The following is a 12,547-nucleotide window of genomic DNA, read 5'->3' on the forward strand; positions in this document are numbered from 1 at the left end:
GGAGGGGACTTACATGAATACCGGAGGGCAAGAAGCATTGCGAGCCGTTTGGGAGTCTGGCAACCACAAACCCAAAGGAAGGGACAAAATAACCTGCAATCTTCAAAATGATTAAAATCATGGAAGTTAAGAAAATGCTGAGGAAAGGACTCATATTAAAGGAGATGAAAGACACAGGACAACCACATGCAACACATGATTTGGGGTGGGGTCTTTAGCTCCGTATTAGATAATTGGGAAAACCTGAATTCAGTTTGAAGCTGTGAAGTGTCAATTTCCCAATTTAGGTGGTCACACATTCTTGTTTGGAAGAAAGATACTAAAGAATTTGGGGGTGAAGGGGTGTCATGTCAGGAACTTCCTCTCATCGTTTCTGAATATTTGAGATTATTGAAAGAAAAACATACATTCTGTTCAACCCAGAGAAATAATTCCAACTACCTAAAATATTATATTGAAGTTCTTTAACTCAGATAATTTTTAAAACAGAGCTTCTTCATAAAAGTCACAGTGCTTTAAACTTGAGAAACAGAAAATAGACTAAATAAAAAAAAGAAAATTTAGTCTGTAACATTTTGTAATTATAAATATGTAATATTACATATTTGTAAGATGTAGCTTTTTGGTCTTTTTTGTGCATATATTGTATACATTCACATATACATAAAAAATTATAAACACGATATCATAAACCTCTCCTCAGACCAATAAAATTCTGCCACAGCATAAAAAGAGATCACTTACCCACTTTTATACATCAAGTCAGCCACGAGGCTGAGATTCAAGACAAATTTTGTCTGCTTCCATAGCCTGTACTTTTTCTCCTTATCCCCTCCCCGTGCCTGCCTCCTTGCCCTTTCCCTCCCAACCCAGCACTGCCTCCCCACCCTACACCCACCCCCAGACAGGAAAGAAACAAAACAAAACAAAACAAAACAAAACAAAACAAAACAAAACAAACAGCACAGATTTTTTTCTCACCCACCAAAATGTATCACTAATCACACTGATGCTTGCCAGCTGTGTAGCGCTGGGATTTCCAGCATCCATTCACACCTGTCTTCCCAGGCTTGTCCAAAGAGGCATATTATTTTTTAATGCATCAACTTTATCCTCAGGGCATTTACATAGCTAATTGCTGTCACAGTCCCTGTTTTGTGATAATCTTTTCAAGAGGTTATTTGAACTAGTGCTGCATGGTTTGCCACTGGCCCCTTTTGAATTGATGATGGGATATGTCTAGGAATGAGTCAATCGTTTGAATATTCACTGTGCACACAATTTTGCATTTTTCTAAAAACTTGGGAGTGCAAAGATGTGAGTGCTAACTCCTTGCCAGGAAGTATTCGGATAGACAACTGGGGAGAGAAGAGAAATGTCTATATAACAATACACAGTAGCATCAGGCAGCCTGTGCTTGGTGATGGGAGTCAGACAAGCATGATGGGCTTTATTGTCAGAAAGACGTCATCAGGAAGGAAGAACCGACCTCAGCTCCCATTGGTGGAGGAATGTATATGGAACAAGTATTTCTGGCAAGAGAAATATAATAATAAAGATACAATGGCAGGAATGTTATAGACATGTGTGAAGAGGTGAGTATGATTAGAAGGTGACAGGAAAAAATGGGTAAGAAGTTAGGCCCGGGTGGGGGGGGGGCGCCTGAGTGGCGCAACTGGTAAAACATGGGACTCTTGATCCTCAGGGTCTTGAGTTCAAGTCTCACGTTGGGCATAGAGCTTATTTAATAGAAAATAAATAAAATAAAATAAAGATTGGTTCAAAAAAAAAAAATAGGCCAGGAACTGATTGTCAAAACTCTTGAATGCCACATCCAGAACAAATTTTATTAAATGGGAAGCAACTTCATTGAATGAGAGCCAGGCACTAGGTGGGAAATGAGAGTGTAGAGTCTTTTTTTTTTTTTTTTTGCAGAAAACTCCCTAGAAAAGGAAAGGGGTAGGCAAAGGAAGGGGAAGATGGGATGATCCTAAAGGGCCAATTAAAATTATTGATAACACTGGGGAAGCCATGCCTACTTGAAGGCTGGAAAGGCAGTGCTGGTTGAGGGAAAGATGGAAGACAATGAAAGGAGAAAGAATAATTAGCAAAGTGAGTTCTCCAGTGAGGTGAAGGGGACCTAAATCCAGAGCGCACATGTTGATGGAGAAGTGGGAGGAGGGCTTATCTTTGAGAAGAAGGGGAATCACATACTCTGAGAAAGGAGGGTTGGAGACTACTTAAGTATGGAGATGGAGTGGTTTGGAGATGGGAAAAATGTTAAAGATGTGTTGTCCTGGGTTAGGCCTTGGCTCAGGGGTTCAGGGTAGCAAGCAAGAAGTGGTCTGTTTTGGAGAGTGATGGTGGTTATTTAAAATGAGATTGGTAGGGATGCCTGGGTGGCTCAATCGGTTAAGCATCTGCCTTCGGCTCAGGTCATGATCCTGAGATCATGACATTGAGTCTCACATTGTCCTCCTTGCTCAGCTGGGAGCCTGCTTCTCCCTTTGCCTACCACTCCCCCCAGTTTGCGCTCTTTCTCTCTCTCTCTGACAAGTAAGCAAATAGAATCTTTAAAAATAAATAAATAAAATGAGAGTGGTAGCTCAGAGGATGGATAGGGGAGAGGCAGAAAGCCTGATCATAGAGTCTAGACCTGCAGAGGCATATCCATGGCCAGAGACCCATGATTAGGGAACATTTCTCACTCATGAGTTGGGGCTCTCTTTGGGGTGGATAAATTCCTCTAGCCATGGTTTTATCTTCTCCTATGGCCTTGAAATTCTCTGGGGCTAGGATTCCCCAGTTTCTCTGGCAGCACTGTTCAGTAGAATTTTCTATAATCATACAAATGTTCTATATTTGCACTTCCTATTATGGTAACAACCAGCCACCTGGTGGCTTTGAGCACATGAAATGTGGCTAGTGTGATAAAATTTTTATTTCATTTTAGTTAATTTAAAAAGCCACAAATGACCTCACCAGAGAGACCAGCTACTGAACTGTCCCTTCCTTCTTAGTGAAGGAGATAAGACAGGAGTGGAGGATAGGGTGAGATAGGAGATTTTGCTATTGAGAAGCACTAGTTTTTTTCAGGATCTACTCTGGTTGACCTTCCCCAAGTGTAGGTTTGCAGTTTCAGAAACTTCACATTCCCTTCTTTTTGCTCCTGATAAACTCATAAGGATCAGTTATTTTGGAAAATTTCTTTTTCATGACCAGAGTCTGGGCAGGGAAGGTCTTTAAGGATAGGTCTGCCCTTGAATCCATACACCTGGGAAGTAGAATGAGCTATCCCAAGGCTTCTGGATGAGGAAATGTGGAAACTGAGGAGATCATTCCACTCAGGCCAAAGTAGATTCTGTGGTCCTAGGAGGATGTCTAGAAGTCCTAAGAAGGAGTTCTGGCTTAGCAACAGAGACCTAGATTCAAAATCTGGCCCTTGGGCGCCTGGGTGGCTCAGTGGGTTAAGCCACTGCCTTTGGCTCAGGTCATGATCTCAGGGTCCTGGGATCGAGTCCCGCATAGGGCTCTTTGCTCAGCAGGGAGCCTGCTTCCCTCTATCTCTCTCTCTGCCTGCCTCTCTGTCTACTTGTGATCTCTCTCTGTCAAATTAAAAAAAAAAAATCTGGCCCTTAAATATGTTATTTAACCATTTTATCTTATTTTTTAAAGGTTTTATTTATTTATTTGGCAGACAGAGACTACAAGTAGGCAGAGAGGCAGGCAGAGAGGAGGAAGCAGGCTCCCTGCCAATGCGGGGCTTGATTCCAGGACCCTGGGACCATGACCTGAGCTGAAGGCAGAGGTTTTAACCCACTGAGCCACCCAGGCACCCCTATCTAACCATTTTAATTCCACATCTATAAAATGGAAAGAATGCTACCTACCTGAAAGGGCTGTTGCAGGGGTTACATGTAATTAATAACATTCATATTTATTCTTTTTAAAAAAGGATTTATTTATTTGAGAGTGATCAAGTGTGTGGGGTGAGGGGAGGGGCAGAGGGAGAAAGTCTTTTATGCAGACTCTGCGCTGAGCATAGACCTTGATGTGGGGCTTGATCTCATGGCCCTGAGATCATGACCTGAGCAGAAATCAAGAGTTGGGGCTTAACTGACTGAGCTGTCTAGGCACCCCATATTTATTCTACATTGATTGCCTGCTAATGTGCTAGGTACTAGGAGTAAAATGGTAGGCAAAGCAGGTATGATTCTTGTTCCACTGGGTTATTTCACTGTCTTATGTTCTCATTTGTGAAGATAGTCATTAATCAAATAATTGTGGAAGTATACACTATGTCTTTATAATATAATTATGTTACACAAAATTACAGACTGTGATAAGTCCAGGAAGGAATAATACAGGTGATGTGATTTCTAAAATATGTTTGTAGACTTTTTGACACTCTCCCTTTAAAAGGTAGTATCTAATTCTTCTCCCGTTGGATGTGGGCCAAACTTAGTGACTCACTTCTAATGAATAGAATATGGTAGAAGGGATGCTGTTTGGTTTTTGAAGCTAGTTCATAAAAAAGAAACAGCTTCTTTGTCTCTCTTTCCTTCTCCCTACCTCCCCTCCATTTCTTCCCACTTTCTTAATGTTTAGCTTTGAATTCAAGTCACCATGTTGTGTGGAGAACCAAGCAATATGGAGAGATGTATGTATAGAGAAACTGAGTACTCTTACTAACAGTCAACACCAACTTGCCAGCCATATGAGTGAACAGTCTTAAAAGGGAAACTCCAGTCCCAATCAAACTTTCAGGTAACTCCCTTCTCAGCTGACATGACTACAGTGACCACAAGCCAGACCCATCTAGCCCAGCCCTTCCCAAATGCCTGACCCACAGAAATGATGAGAGACAATAAATGATTCTTACTGGCTTAAGACATTTAGTTTTGGAGATATTTGTTACCCAGCATTAGATAACTAATACAATTTAAAAAATGTGATTAAATCTGGGGTATCAAGCAGAACAGGAGAAACAATTAACAGACCGTAGGGGAAGGGGAAGATATTCCAAGGAGCTGTCCTAGCACAAACAAGGGCCCTTTGGGCAAATGATCAGTTTGAGGACTAAAAGTTACCCAGGGTGCTAGGAGCACACAGTTGGATGTGAGAGAGACAAGATGGCTGAAAAGGCAGGGAGTTGTTAGATCACACAGAGTCATAGGAATGACTTTTTCTAAATGTGGTAGGATACTCTTGAGTTTTTAAGCAGGTAGAGATGCATCAAGCCTGATAACTTGGTTTCTGGTGCTTTTCCTCGAGATGGAAAACACCTGATGAAGATCATACTCATAGTGGAAGACTATGGTTTTGGAGATGCTTCTGAGATGCCCGGATGGTGTTGTCCAATAGGACGTTAGTAATATACATCTAGAGTTTCAAGGAGAGATATGGATTGCATGTGCATGTTTGAAAGACAAGAGCAAACACATAGTGATTGAAACCACTGGAGTAAATTAGTTAGAATCAGCTGGAGATAGGATATAAAGTAAGAATAGAAGAAAGCATAGCGTTTGGAATCACACAATTTAACAGCTAGCTGGAGGAGAATGGGTCAGCAAAGGACAATGAGATCTAGCAGAGGAGTAGGTGAAACTAGAAAATTGGGCCAGAGAGACTGTTTTAGAGAGGTGATAATCAACCATGTCAGATAATCCAAGATGGGGTCAATTTGAAAGGCCCACTGAACTAACTAACTAAATAGAGGGCTAGAAAAACATCTGTTTTGAGGGAAGAAGTGATGAAGACAAAAGCCTGAATGGAGAGGGTCAAGGAATAGTGGGAGATAAAGAAATGGAGGAAATGAGGTCCAACAACTCTTTTCTGAAGTTCAGTTGAGAAAGGGAAGAGAAGGCAAAAGCTTCAGATGAGGTTGGGGTTTGTTGTTTTAAGATGGGAGGGAGACCTCTGTTTACATCCTGATGGAAAGGATCCCATGGAGAGTGAAGGTCATCATCTGGCTGAGAGGAAATGGTGTACAATGAAAGGATTATGAAAAAGGGTGGGGGGGAGTGATAGGATTCAGAACCAGCTCAAGCCCTGGGCACATGGGAGGCATCAGAATAATAGTGGGTCTCTTTAATATTTATTTTTAACTTAAAAAATTTGTGAAATACAATAGATGTATAGGAAAGAGTGTCTAAAACAAATACAGTATCTTCCCCCACCCCCCGCTCACCCAGCCCCCATCCACGGTTTCTGTGTCTGGTTCAGTTATCCAAGTTCAACTGTGGTCCTGAAGTAGACCATCCCATCATCATCAGGTCAACAGTAGCCTAGCACTATGTCCCGATGCCTGTGCCATTCACCTTGCTTCATCTCATCACATTGTATTTTACCCTCTATGATCACAGAAAGAGGCGTGAGTGCAGCACTAGATATTGAGAGAGTGAGAGAGACCACATTCATATAACTTTTATTACAGTGAATTGTTATAATTGTTCTATTTTATTACTATTGTGAATTCCTTATTGTGCCTAATTTATAAACCAAACTTGATCATAGGTAAGTATGCATAGTAACAAATATAATGTATATAGAATTCAGCACTATCCACAACTTCAGGCAGCCACTGGGGTCTTAGAATGCATCCCCTCAGATAAAGGGGGACGTCTATGCAAAGTTTAATGGGTCATTATAGTAAATATCCATATAAGCAGACAAAAATATAACACTGTCTGCATTTCAAACACCCCGCATGTTTCTCTTCCTTGTCCCAATTCCCAATTCCTACTGGTAAGCACTATCCCAGATTTATTGGTAATTGATATTTTTCTATTTTTTTCTTTCCCATTTTACCACCTCAGTATATACCTAAGTATACTTCAAATAATGCTGTTAAATTTTGCTTGTTTTTGAACTTCATATAAATATAATTACATTATGTGGATTCTTTTATTTCGTGCTTCTTTCACTCAATGTTATATTTTTAGCATTCATCTACGTTGTTGTATGGACCTCATTTGTTGTCAACCCTGTATACTATTCCATTGTATGATTATATCACAATCCATGTACTTTTTACTATTAGTATTTTTTGCTATTAGTGGGCATGTGGGTCATTTCTTGTTTGGTTGTGTGCTTTTTTTTTTTTTAAGTTTTGTGATCCTCTATTAAAAAAATTTTTCTATGTATTTTTATTGCTTGTAAGTGTTCTCTATGCCTAACATGGGGCTGGAACTCAAAATCCTGAGATCAAGAGTCAGATGCTCTACCAACTGAACCATCCAGGTGTCCCTCCTGTTTGGGGTTATTAAAAAAAAATGCACCCCCAAACATTCTTGCATGTGTGTCCCTTATGTACCCAAAATTCTCTTGGCTATATTCCTAAGAAGAACTTCTGGATCATAGAGCATGCATATCTTTGACTTCATTCGTTAATACCAAACTTTCCCAGAGGTTATACCAATTCACACTGCTCTAAGTTACTCCACTTCATTAGAAATGAGACAAACTGTATCATTAGTGTTAATACACATCTTTACTTATTTTCTAAAGCAGTATCTTCCTGAGCCAGGTGCTTCCTTAGAGTAAGTTCTAACCTGCCCACTCTCCTTCCTAACTTCAGGCTGACTGAGTTCTATCTCAGCATGAAGTGTTACCATTAATTGGATCATTGTTTCTCTTACGTGTTACAAGTTAAGTTCTTCCTTGGTTAAGACTTGGAAGTAACAAACTCTCTTACATCAGAGGTGATACATATAATACATATAATTGTTACATCTCAGGGTATATCACCCCTGCACATGGTTGATCTTTTGTTGTCTGTATAGTACTGCAGCTATTTGGGCAGCTAAGTGTAAGGTTAAGAGCATGAAATATGGAGCTGGACTGCCTGGGTTTGAATCCTCACTCTGTACTTTCTATCTGTCCTCAGTTTGCTCATCTTTAAGGTAGAAACCTCACCTCATAGGGTGACGGTGGGTGATTAAATGAGGTAATTAGTGGAAAGTACTTAAACAAGTGCCTGGTATCCAGTTGCTTTGTTAAAGATCTGTTACAGTTTTGGGGGAAGTAGAGGTCAGTGATTATGAACATGGGCTGAAGTCAGAAGGAATTCAGGTCAACCCTGTATACTCTGCTCTTTGGACTGTGGGTCATTGGGTAAATTGTTAATATTCCCGTACCTTAGTTCCTCACCTATATAAACTGAGCTACGAATCATTATCTTGTACAGGTGCCACGAGTATTGAAACGGTAAATGCAAAGTGCCAAGGACTGAGTTTGGGTGTAGTACATGCTAGTTGCTGTCATTTTAGCAGGTGGCAGCTACTGTTCCTGCCCTCAGATGCTGGAGGTGAACAGCTGCTGGGCCCTGACATCCATAGGTCCTCTGTACCATCTGGTGGGTAGCTGAGGAGTGTGAAAATGTGCAGAGAGACCACAAAAGTTATTCCCATTTACGTGTACGTCTTGGGAGGTGTACATTTAGCTAAATGAAACCCAGTCCACTTGGACTCAGATGTAGGGGCATCCCAGCATACAGGTAACTACAGAATACAATAGGGAGTCTGGAGCAAGGACTTTTGAGGGTCCTAAGGAGGAAATATCTAGTTGAGTAGTCATCCTAGAAGAGGTTTTTAAGATAAGCCTCAAGAAACATCCTATCAAGTAGGAAAAGCTGCAGAAAATACTGGCCATGAAGAGCTCTGAATCGCAGGCCAAGGTATTTTTCCTCAATTCAGTAAGAAATAGGATATTTTGTATTGCCGGGTGGCTGTGAGATGGGAGCTGGAGTCTGAAAAATGTTCAGGTACACTGGGCCAACAAACTGTGGTTTAGCAACCCTACTGTCTGGCTTGCCCTGCCATTGGACTCTCATACTTTTAGAAGATGATATTTGGAGAGGGATATGCCTAGCACCGTTTTAATGCCAAATTAATTATGTTTTTCTAATACGTTTCCAAAAACCAGTGCAATGGTGGCTGGGGTCATTACTGTAAACCTCATTGTATCACCTTATTATTGCATGCAAACTAGAGATAAAACGCATTAGTACCCTTTATTAAGAAAAAAAAAAAAAAGCATTAGTACCTACCTGTGGTAACGGATGCATACACACGTGAGAAATTTGTATAGGAATACAGGCACACACAAATGAGTACAATTAAGGTTGGGGAAACATCAATAAGACGGGTGGACTGAATCAATGTCAATATCCATTGTGTGTTATATTACAGTTGTGGAGGACATTACCATTGGGAAGAACTGGGCAACGTGAACAAAAGATTTCTTTGTACTATTATTTTTTACAACATGTGAATCTTCAATGATCACAAGAAAAATTTCAATTAAAGAACATTAGTACAAGTTACGTTGTACAAAATGTGTCGTTGCAAGTCACATTCTGCTTCCCTCAATTATTCATATTTAGGGGATTTAGGGACAAATAGGCGCCATTATTTATCTTGGGGCCCCAACTGGAAAGGAGAGCAAAATGCCTAGAAGGAAAGAGGTCAACAGTACAGAAATTGCTTTTGCTACTTCGATCTTAGTGAAACTGGCACAAGACAGTCACCGAAAACGTTAGACAAGTTCTGCCATAGAGGGATGACTTTACCCAGCTATTTTCTGATTTACCCACTGGGTATAATGTGTCACTACTCCGCTTCCAAAGGTGGCGATAAAACTATTTTTTTTTTTTTTTTTTTAGAATGGAAGAGAAATTTATCCACACACACAAAAGGAGCGGCCTGAAGTTGCCTGATGTAGCATTTTAAAATTCGGGGAGTTTTTGCCTAACCCATTACTTTCGGAAAAGTACAACCCACAGGGATGAGAGAACTCAACTTCTTGAGCAAGCTGGAGAAGACCGTGCTAGCAGGGCAGATTGGTTTCCCTTCCCAACAAAAGGGCCGACTTCCACTTGAATGAGCGCCGCGAACTTGTATAAAGTGTGAGAGGGGAAGAAATGGCAGGCTGGGAATCCGGCCCCGGGAAGGCTTTCACCGCGCCGCAGAACCACCACCTGAATTTCCAGAAAAGAAACTTCTCTTCCCCGAACTTGCAGACTTTCACGAGTCCTGGAGCGCTCTAAGGGGTCGGCCGAGCTTCCGCGTCCCGTAAGAGGGAAACTGAGGCAGGGAGGGCGCGGCGCGCGCAGCTCCGGGCTCGGCGCCCGTCCGGAGGAAGAAACCCAGGCTTCCAGAGTTCTCCGTGCGGACGCAAGCACCTCGAAGCCTCCCGCCGCCCCGCCCTGCTCGGGACAAAGCCCGGGCCCGCGCCGGGAGACAGGGCGGGGGGGTGGGGGGTGGGCAGGGCGGCTCCCGCGCGCGCCCCGCTCCCCCGTGGGCGCGAGACTCCGCCCCGCCGTCCCTGCGGGGGGAGCCCGTGCCCCAACCGCAAGTCGGCCCAGCCGGGCCCGCCCCGAATCCCCATGACGTCACCGGCGGCGGCAGGCCCCGCCCCCGGCCCCGGGCGGCAGGCCGCATGACGTCACCGAGGCCCCACCCCTCCGGAGCGAGTTCGGTCCTGGCGTTCATTTCATTCCTGTCCTCATTCCGAACATTCTTAGCATCGCTCGCGCCGCGCCGCGCCGCCCGAGCCGAGCCGAGCCTCTGCAGCCGCCGCCGCGGCCCCGCCGCCCGCCGCGGGCGCCCACCAAGCACTTTGCAGACTCGCTTCCACCCTACGGGCCAGTCCGCGCGGCGGGGCCCGGGCCCGGGGCGGCCGCGTCCGGGGACAGGCCATGCAGTGAAGCCCCCCCACCCCGACCGCCTTTGCCTGGAGCCGCGGGCAGCAGCCCAGTGCGCCGAGCCGGCCCCGGGGCAGGAGCGGTGCTAGGCAGGGGTGGGGTGGCCCGGCCCGGGGACCGGGAGCCGGGGAGGGAGCCGGGCACCGAGCTGCGGGCGGGGGAAGCGGCGCCGAAGTTTGCCTCGGACTCGCCGGGCGCTGCGGCGGCTCCCTTCGCCGAGGTAAGTTGGCGCGCGGGGTGATGCTGGGTGCGGGCGGCGCACCGGGCGCCCGGGGGCGGGGGGCCGGCGGCGCGTCCGGCTCGGGCCGCTCTTTCTCTGCGGGCTCCGCTTTGTGTGCGGCGGGCGGGCACGCGGAGGGCCAGGGCCGGGCCCCCGCGCCCCCTTCAAGGTGAGCGGCCGGGCGCCGCCGCGCGAGTTGCCGGGACGCCAAGTTGGGCCGCGCGCTGCGGAGCCCGCGCGGCAACAGGCGGTCCCCGGCGGCGGCCCTGGAGGCGCCCGGCCGGCCGCGCCGCGCCCCCCCCGCCCCCCCCGTCCCCCGCGCCCCCAGCGCCTGCCCGCTCGCCCGTACGCGCGCACACGCACACACCCTCACAAGCTCAGCCGGTTATCACGGTTTGCTCGGGGAAGTCAGAAGTTCGGAGCGGGCGCGGGCGGGGAGAGCCGCCGGCGCCGCCTCGGAGCCCGGAGCCGCCCCCCCCCCCGCCCGACGCCGCCGCCCCCACCGGGCCCCTGGGCGCCCGGGCCCCCCGAGGCCTGCCCGGGGTCCGCGCCGACTCGTGCTGCTGGCGGGGGTTCGCTCCTTCTCAAAGATGAAAGAAGGCACGGTCGCCTTTGCCGCTTCTCCAGGACTGTTGCTGCTGCCGCCGCCGCCACTTCATTGCACATTCAAGTGGAAAATTTTCAGGAGTCAGCAGAAACATTGTGTCCAAAAAAGACTGAGTCGCAGTTACCACCAAACCCTGGAGGAGACTCTCCCTGGAAAACTTCCCTTCGGTAGGAAATACTGGGGGATTTGTTTGTTTATTGGAAGAGAAATGATCCCCAGGAGAGGAGAAAATCAGGGTGTACTTCTAGTCTTTGTTCGTAGCAGCAACACTGTTTTCAAAAGTCCAGAGGCCGGTTTTCAAGAAAGTTCAACTTCCAGGAGTTTCTTTTTTCTAAAATGCATTTGTGTGTGTGTGTGTGTGTGTGTGTGTGTGTATTTCTCTCTTTCTTTTTTTTTTTTTAAACTGAAGCAACATTTTAAATGAGTTGAAAACAATGGAGGGCTCACACTTCCCTTATTCTTCTCCCACGAAAATAAATAAAATCCAGATCATAATTTTCTTTGCTTTTTAATTGTCTTTCTTTTTAAAGATTTATTTAAAGTTGAATGGTGTCACTGTATAAAAATATTTATGAAACAATGAAATAGCAGCCACCAGCATTTCTCAGGAGGCTTGTTAACTTCTCAGAAGCAAGTGGCTGCCTGTGATTTGCAGAAATGAAAATTGACCTCAGTAAGCACTGGAAACTTAGAGACAGATGATGTTCCAGGAGCGGGTAATGTAAAAAGGCCTGTTTTAAAAACAGTGCCTTGGAGGGAGCCCAGGTCCTGGGACAGAAAGGTCTGCAAAACCTATCAGATTTCAAAATGGTTAAACAAGAAAATTTTAAATGCTACAGATATTGCAAAGGAGCAGAACACTAAAACATTTCAGGGCAACCGCATGTTTCTTCCTCCCCACCCTCCTTGATTGTTTCTGGAAGTTTTGGTGGTCTGATCGCTTATGGTGTGCTGAGTTCCTGCAGGTGGTTACCTGAGTAGACGGATCCCTTTTAGGAGCCTGGGATCTGCCTGC

General features: G+C 45.4%; 1 protein-coding gene across 4 annotated transcripts in view; it reads left to right on the plus strand.

The window, feature by feature from the left end:
• Positions 1–10,568: 10,568 nt before the first annotated feature.
• The window catches only part of TEAD1 (TEA domain transcription factor 1), a 260,592-nt gene continuing 258,613 nt past the window's right edge, over positions 10,569–12,547 (plus strand). For 3 of the 4 annotated variants that reach the window (XM_044258859.1, XM_044258860.1, XM_044258861.1), the window contains exon 1: positions 10,569–10,925. The gene's annotated coding sequence lies outside the window, so the exon portion shown is untranslated. Of the gene's footprint in view, positions 10,926–11,648; positions 11,700–12,547 lie in introns of those variants that run through there. The other variant, XM_044258862.1, reaches the window with a different exon arrangement.

The sequence above is a fragment of the Neovison vison genome, chromosome 7 (genome assembly GCF_020171115.1).
Source record: "Neovison vison isolate M4711 chromosome 7, ASM_NN_V1, whole genome shotgun sequence".
Taxonomy (NCBI): domain Eukaryota; kingdom Metazoa; phylum Chordata; class Mammalia; order Carnivora; family Mustelidae; genus Neogale; species Neogale vison.